The sequence below is a fragment of the Acipenser ruthenus genome, chromosome 45 (assembly GCF_902713425.1).
Source record: "Acipenser ruthenus chromosome 45, fAciRut3.2 maternal haplotype, whole genome shotgun sequence".
In the NCBI taxonomy this organism is placed as follows: Eukaryota; Metazoa; Chordata; class Actinopteri; order Acipenseriformes; family Acipenseridae; genus Acipenser; species Acipenser ruthenus.
This window is the reverse complement of record NC_081233.1, coordinates 10,161,109-10,168,357: the sequence shown is the minus strand read 5'-3', so window position 1 is coordinate 10,168,357 and position 7,249 is coordinate 10,161,109. Positions and strand designations below refer to the sequence as shown.

General features: G+C 39.6%; 1 long non-coding RNA gene across 1 annotated transcript; it reads left to right on the top strand.

The window, feature by feature from the left end:
• The first annotated feature begins 5 nt into the window (after nt 1-5).
• LOC131720865 (uncharacterized) lies at nt 6-1,856 on the top strand. Its single transcript, XR_009319744.1, has 3 exons — nt 6-354; nt 453-519; nt 829-1,856. It is a non-coding gene; the product is annotated as an uncharacterized LOC131720865 (long non-coding RNA).
• Nucleotides 1,857-7,249: the final 5,393 nt, after the last annotated feature.

Genomic DNA, 7,249 nt, shown 5'->3' with positions numbered 1-7,249 from the left:
TAAGAAAATATCCTTTTTTGAAACATTTTGTACAATGCAATAGTCTAACCCACGTTCTTTGGGGGTTTTTGTAGATGATTTTGTTCTCCTGAATGTGTCGTTTGCTTTCCTGTTCCTTGAGAGTTGCGGTTGTGGGTTTTTGGGGTCAAGCACATTGTAACAAAAGGCTTAGATTTCACTTCCACTCTAGGAGTTTGAGGTCTTGGTTTTGTTTCAGGCGAACCAAGAGTAAAAAAAAAAAAAAAAAAAAAAAACACTTTGAGATTTCTGCTGGACTCCGAAGGCCAGGGAAGTTCAGAAACCTGAAACGCTCGATCACAATTCCAAGATAAAACTGCAAGGAACTAAATGAGGGTTTATATTTATATTTAGGATTTATATTTTTCTGACTTTGTTTATTCCTCATTAGCGAGTTAGAAACGAGTTCATTTGTTTGTTTCTTTGTTTTGCAGGATAAAAATGAAGATTTGGACAGGGATTCTAAACCAGAATACTCAAACACAGAAATTATTTTTCAAGGTAAATCACTTATAATAAATACTACACCTTCTCTTTTGCTGCAGAACGAGGGTAGTTGTTTTAGTATTAAAATGTGACTGCTGAAAACTGCATTCAAAAGTTTAGCAATAGTTCACTTTAAGCATTAGCTCACCTTTTATTTCTCTTCTTTTTTGAAGGCATTAGCTCATCTTTTCTTTCTTCTTTTTTTGAAGGCATTAGCTCATTTTTTTCTTTTCTTCTTTCTTTCTTTCATGTATTAGCTCACCTTTTATTTATAAGAAAAGACCAACCTGTGAAAGCGACCTCTTCTGTGTTTTTTTTTTGCAGGGTGTTGCCCTCCCATCCAGGAGGAACAGCTTTCTTCTCTCAGCCCTGTTCCACCCCGACTGACCCACAGCAGCGCCGCCTTCCTTTTATACTGACTCCTCACACCTGCTCTGAATTAACGGGGCATCGTCCCGTGCAGGAGCAGTTTCTGACTGCTGTCCCGCATCCTTGTACCACCAAAATCGACTTCCCCTTGTGTGCTGTACTCTCTGGTTTTTAATGTTTGCATTCAATGAAAACTCTCGCCATTTGTTTTTTTCCTTTTGAGGTGATCATTGTGAACATTTGAAAGGTGTGTTATAGTCATTAATTTGTATAATGCCATTTTTAATTATTATTATTAAAATAACTATATATTTATTTTTTTCATGATTATAATAATTTAAAAACTTCACCCTAGATTTGAACTCCTAACCTTCAGCCCCAGCAGCTCCGCCCTTACCTGTTGTGCTATAGGCAATGTGATGAGGCTGGATGTTGAACTACAGGTATATATTACCCCCTCTATTGGCCACAGAAGGAATAAAACACACAGTTATGCTCTGGATTTGAACCCATGTCTCCAGGGCAGACAGCAGCAATGCAAACACTGTGCTTTAACCCACTACACCACCACGACGTTCACTGTGCAGATGTGCCTCAATCATTATCACCTATGAGTCTCTCCTTCCCCTCTGAGTGCGACTGGGAGGTTGTGCGTCTCATACAAGGCTAATGGAGCCTGTTTATCACACAACAGACTTTCATTGGGTGGAGCAGCCAGGTTAGTGGGTTCAGGGTTTATTTGGGGGGGGTGTGTGTGGGACAACTGAGCCCTCCTAAATACCCAAGACTTGTTCTTTCATTAACTGAATATGAATGTGTTTTTATGTCAGTACTACACCATCCAGCAGCCCTCTCTCGCTCTCTCTTCCCCATGACCACCCCCTTCTCTTCCCAACCCCAATGCAATGCTCTCTGTGTTACCTGCAGAGGAAACATACTGAACAATAAAAGCCAAGCAACACTGATTTCCTCGTGTCTGGTGTTTCATTGTGCAGCACAGAATCCCGAACACTCTGCTGGCGGTGTGAGGGAAGGAGCTGGTGCAGACTGGTGGGGGGGATGTATGATTATTTAGTTTTTTAATGATTTTGACACCAGCAGCTGCTGATGAGCTCGGGAGCGCGATCGCTTGCAGCAAATTCCTTCACAGGGGCGTTTGCATCGCTTTCAGGACAGCGATGCTGTTCAAGGGAAGATCAAGAACTAAATCTCCCAGAGGCAAACCAAACAGCAGCTGGGTTAATAATAAAGATATTGAGATAAACTTTTTTTTCTGCTTGGATCACACACTTAATACCAGCTTTGGTCTTGCAGTCTGGAGAGGCTGGGCAGGAATGGGGCTCCCCTTCTGCACTCCGGGAGGGGGTGAGGGGTGTCACTCACTCTCTGTTCCCAGAGAATGTCCCCCAGGCTCATCACACACATGTTAGTGCTTACCTGGAGGATGTTGTGTGTGTGTTTGCCAGTCATCTTAATATCAGAGAGGTTTTGAAACCACTGTGTTCAACATTTGGTTTGTTTAACTCTCTTTCACACACCCCCGCCCCTCCTGCAAATGTTACATTTCTAAAACATGCAGTATTTAAAGATTTCGCAGCAGTAAAAGTGAATATATATATTTATTTATTTTACAGGTACAGAGCAAAGAGTTACTGCAGAGGTAAGGCTAATGTTCACCATTGCACATTGATTTTTTATTTTTTTTTTATATATAAAAATCAGTGAATACAATTGAAAAAAAAAAAAAAAAAAAAACTCTGTTCGATTCATCATCCAGAACTATTTAAAAAAAAAAAAAAAAAGTGCTAAACTTACAAATATTTTAAAGAAACTTCACAGGGTTCAAATGACTGGTTTTCACCAGACATTGAGAGAGGCTTGTGGTCCGAGTGTTGGTCACAGAACCCCAAGACGTTTCTTTTCAACAATTTCCCCGACCCCCCCGCTGGACATTCACAAGCTCGGTCACGTTGATGCAGGGCTGCTCGAACCCTGTCCTCGAGGAGCCCAAGCGTCTTCTGCTTTCCATTCCAACTGAGCTCTCCAAACCTTAAATCAAACTAAGAACATGCTTAATGTAAAAAAAAAAAACACACATTTTATCACTAATTAGTTAACTTGAAGTCTGCAACTTTATGAGCTGAGAACAATTAAAAAAAGGTCTAAATTAAGCAAATCATTAGTTTGATTTAAGGGTTCAGTAGGAAAACCAGAAGACGCCTGGGGTCCCCCAGGACTGGTTTGGGCAGCCCCGGGCTAGTGCCCGGTTTTGAAAGCAGTCTCACTCTGCTGTCCAGAATAGGTGACGCACACAATACTTACATTCAACCCACATGTTCACCAACAGCTCTCTGTCCGAGGAGAGCCAGGATCCAACAGGACACTCCTCGACCACTAGAAACACTCAAGCAAGAAGACAAGCAAGCCACACACTGAAAACCCGCCCGTTTAGTAACTGCAACGCTGCAGCTTCCACCTCCTTCAGACAGCATGGTAGAAATAGCCAGGCAGCGAATTAAACCACCTCCGTGTGCCTGGCTAATTCTCCCCTGCTATCTGAAGAGGATGACACGTTGCAGCCAGTTTATCAATTACTTCTTTTTTTATATATCTATCTATCCCGTTTGGTGGCCACACATTTTTTTATTAAATTATTTTAGACATGTTTTAAAAAGAGTTTGTGTGAAACTGTATGGAGTTCGAGAAGTGGCCCGGCCATAACGTTGAGAAAAACAACCAACCATACATGCATTATGAAATAGATACATAGATAGGAAACTTTACATGGTACAATTCTGCACGCAGGGTCTGGAGGGGTTTATATATATATATTATATATAATCCCCACCCCCTGTACGACAGTATCCCTCGGTTCCACAGTGTTTTGTGACAGGATGCAGGGATGTACAAATAAAACTTAAAAAATGAATAATAACAATAAAACTAAATAAAACCATTACCATTGGCTACTATAACATTTTAAACAGGCGAGTTATTTTTTGTTTTTTTAAAACTTATTTACATTTTTCCATTTTTTTTTTTTTTTAATCACCCGTTCATCAAGGTCACTTTCAGACAATCCCTGCATCTTTGTTTTAACTTAACAATGCATTTCTCAAAAGGGAAGTCAAAATTAAAATGTGCATCTTCAGCACACAGCTAGGAGACCCCCCCCCTCCACCTCCCTTTGAAAAACTGCACTAAATCGACAGACAACGATAGAACACAACCCAGTAGAAACAACTTGCATACTTTATTTAATTTTAACCCCAAATCAAGCAGCGATGTTGGCATGACAGAAAATAATAATAAGAACTCACACCCAGCATGGTTTGTGATGTGTGTGAGAGAGAGAGAGAGCTCAGAGACAGGAGAAGAGTCTGTCAATCTCACCCGCACCTGAAGCTCAGTGCTGCGCCCTTCTCTGCGGTGTTAAAAACGAACCTCTTTAGTGTGATACTTTGAAACTTCCCAATGCACCCCCCCCCCCCAAAAAAAAAAAGTCTTGATTTCTGCAGGATAGTCATATCTGGGGATTTAGAGAGGTTCTGAAATGTAGGAAGAGAAGCCCGAGCCATTTACTTTTAGTTTTATAAGAACTTGAAATCAACACAGAGTATAAAATCAGACAATCATACATGTGCAATACCAGCCCCTCTTCAATCACTGCAGGGCCACGTCACAGCTCCTATAGAACTATCTGTTCTATAACACATACAGGCTTAGTTCCCACTAACTGTTTTAAAAAGACCTCGAGAAATGTCATTAAAAAATAATAAAACCTCGACAGAAAATCTTACGCTAATTTCGAGACAAAACATACGCATACTACATTTTTTTTTCAAATGTTTTCATAAATCTTATTCAAATCGAGTGTAATAATGAGTTATTTTATTTCTCAAAAAAAACACCCTTACACTCCCCACCCTGGATCCCGCTTCACAAAGCACTGCCAGCTAGCAAGCTACCTGTTCCAAAATAAACAAACAAACAACAGTATTTTAAGATATCCGAACGATAAGGTTTAGTAGAAACCCACTCGGCAAGTCTGTATGATTAAAAAGTTTTTTATTTTTTTAAATGGAAGCGAGTTTGGATTTAGCAGACTGCAGACTTTGTGAAACCAGCCCCCAGCATTTGAAATAGCGATAAACTGGGACGCACCTCTAAATACTGCTTGACAATAGAGGGGGGGTTCATCAGCTTAGTTTCAGACCCCGATTCCACCGAAGATGAACCCCATGAACCCCAAGATTAGCGCTGTGAAGCTGTCCGTTTGCGGTATCGCTGGACGACAACGACTCAGTTTTGAAGATATTTAGCGTTTATAATAAAAAAAAATAATAATCATGATATCTATTATGAATCACAGAAGCCCTTCAGAAATCAATGACATTTTTCTCATTAAAAAAAAAAAAAAAAATGTAACAATTATTGTTTGGGTTCAATTGCAACGGCTGTACCTTAGTTTCTCTCTCTCTGTTCGGAACGAGGAAAGCAACGTGATACAATACTCGGGTCTCTTTAATATCACAGGGATCACAAAATAAGGACTGTTTTAAAAGAACATTTTGAGAAGGACTGTGCTTTTTTTCCCCCAGTCCATTTTCAACTTAAATCAAGTTTGCATCATGAAATCCACTCACTCCTTCCATGATATTAAAAAGGGTCAGAAGTTTATTCTCATTTTTAAAAGCAAGGTTTTATTTAAGACTAATGAGATCTATATATATATATATATATATATATATATATATATATATATATATATATATATATATATATATATATATATATAGATAGATAGATAGATATTATACACACTTCTTAAAAACAGTCCTTTTCTGAATATAGCCCATAGTCACGGAAGCAGAGGTCAGGTGGGAAAGGGATTCAAATCATACATTTAAAAAATACATATATAATAAAAATTAAAAAAAAACAACAAAATCATTCTCAGTTTTGTAATATACAAAGTTATAGAATAACACAAAACAGATGTGAAATTAGTAGTACTGCCCAACACACTGAGCTAAGAGAAAATAAAAAAAGAAGAATTAGAGCAATGAAATGAAACCATACCATCCTGATGCCGCGTTCCTATTTTGCTGTGTTTGTTTGTTTTGTTGATTTTTTCCCCCAGTCCGAGGCTAAACATCGACATTCACTTCGTGCTAACAAGCTATCATGTAGTACACAAACAAAACTGCGCTATAATGGCAGGCCGCTGTGGAGCTTTCGAAGTCTGAACAGCCAAAAAGGTGCTTTTTAAAATCAAAATAAAAAAGCATGCATTTGAAAAGAACACTAGAGCAGTCATTGGTAAGTGGCTACAAACAGTTTCTGTCGATGATCATGATAATCATCATCATTATTATTATTATTATTATTATTATTATTATTATTATTGTTAAAAGTCTGGCTTCACATGTTCCTCAACCCCAAGCTGCATCACAATAATGATCTTCACTCTCTGTGGTAGAAGGGACACGTGCCCCACGCAAATAAAAACAATGCTAACGTTCCTATTTTTGCAAACGACAGGGTTTAAAATGTACTGACAGGCTGGACCTGAATGGTCAGTTTCCTCCTCGCGATGCTCGAATCGCTCTCTCGAATGTGTTAAAAAAGAAACCGTTTTGAACAGCCAGCGCTCGATTCCTTCTGTACCTTCAGGGGTTAAACAGTAATGAACAAAAGACACAGGTACGAAAGCTATCCCCCCTCTATCTCGCCAACCACTTCCCCCTAAAAGCAGTGACAGTGTGCTCCAGTCTATGGAACTAGACACTATTTAGTGTACCAGGACTATACTGTAGCAAGACCCAGGTATTTAATTAACATGAATTATTAATAAAAGAAATCCCACGGCCTGCCGTGAGCGTGGCTTGATGGGGGCTGGGCGGGTTTAGTAAACTAACTGCGCAGTACTGTGGCTCAGAAGCTGTAGTGAGGCTGCCCTTGTCTGGGGTTATTTCGGGGCAGGGCTGGAAATGCACACATTGATGGGTCACTGTAGGAATTCTATCAGGGAGCTCAGAGTTAGTCCTTGCATCTACATTATCTATGTTATGTGAACATATGTAAAGCGAAGGGCACTGCTCTGTGTAAGCAGGCAAGCACAGCTGTAGCGTTCGCTCACTGGTTCAGCGTTGCTAACCCTCTGCTGCACTCTGCTGGCCAGATACAGAATTGCAAACTGGAATCCGCTTCAGGACACAATGAATTAATTTTTTGTTTTGTTTTGTTTTTCTATGGCAGTGAGATTTTTAGCCTTTGTCCTCAAAAGGAAGGGTCGAGAGGGTCTCAAACGGATCATGCGGAGTTTGATTTAACACTTTTTCTTTCTTTCTGGCGAGAGTTTTCAGTAAAAAAA